Source organism: Silene latifolia, chromosome 5 (assembly GCF_048544455.1).
Source record: "Silene latifolia isolate original U9 population chromosome 5, ASM4854445v1, whole genome shotgun sequence".
NCBI classification, from domain to species: domain Eukaryota; kingdom Viridiplantae; phylum Streptophyta; class Magnoliopsida; order Caryophyllales; family Caryophyllaceae; genus Silene; species Silene latifolia.
In genome coordinates, this window is record NC_133530.1 from 87,593,457 (window position 1) to 87,594,398 (window position 942).

General features: G+C 27.6%; 1 pseudogene; it reads right to left on the reverse strand.

Annotated features, from left to right (window-relative positions):
- Positions 1 to 230: 230 nt before the first annotated feature.
- On the reverse strand, positions 231 to 497 carry LOC141655716 (small ribosomal subunit protein eS27z-like; annotated as a pseudogene).
- Positions 498 to 942: the final 445 nt, after the last annotated feature.

Genomic DNA, 942 nt, shown 5'->3' on the forward strand with positions numbered 1-942 from the left:
ACTATCTTAAATAAGAATTCCGACTAGAAAACCCTAATTATTATTATTATTATTATTACTATTATTATTATTATTATTATTATTATTATTATTATTATTATTATTATTATTATTATTATTATTATTATTATTATTATTATTATTATTATTATAAAATAAAGTAACAAACTCGAACACCCCAAAACCCTAACACATGTACTTAAAAAAACAAAGAAACCATTTCTGAATCATCACATCCGCCTCTTACGGAAAGATAAACCCTCTGTAAGGCGACACTTACCACCGGTAGGTTGACAAAGAATAGCTTGACATCAAGAGCAATCGATGATGGTTTGAGAGTGGCTAAAGATGGTGGTCAAGATGAAACACTTCTCGGTAAGGCACTTGACGTCCATAAAGTAAGAGTTAGGAATTGGAACCAATCTCTTCAATTTGTGCTTCCTTTTCTCGACTTCCGTCGGTGGATTCAATAAATCTATATCGTTTTGTAACACCGTTTTTTGTTTTTAGAAATTATTTTAAGGCAATTTGTTGGATTTGAGGAGGATGTGTTCAAGAAGAAAGACAGAGTTTGTTTTATAAGTACACGGTTAACACGGTCAGCTAGGGTAGGGTTTTAAAAATGTTTTTCTTAACTTTGCAGTTGCTTTGACCCAGTGAATAAGAAGAAAGATTTTTTGTATTATTTTATTATATATAAGATTATTACTAGTTTTATGTCCGTACAACAAATGTACGGATCTGTTTTAAAATATTTTGTTATTTATATATATGTTTGACAAATTAACGCAAATATAATTCAACATAAAAATTAAGTGTGATAAATTATTCAAGTGTATGTTTTAAAAACTATTTTTGATTTTTGTTATTTAACTTTGTAGATCTATGGTTTATTTGCAATTACTAAACTTATACATCAATTATTTTACGCCAAAAAGTTTT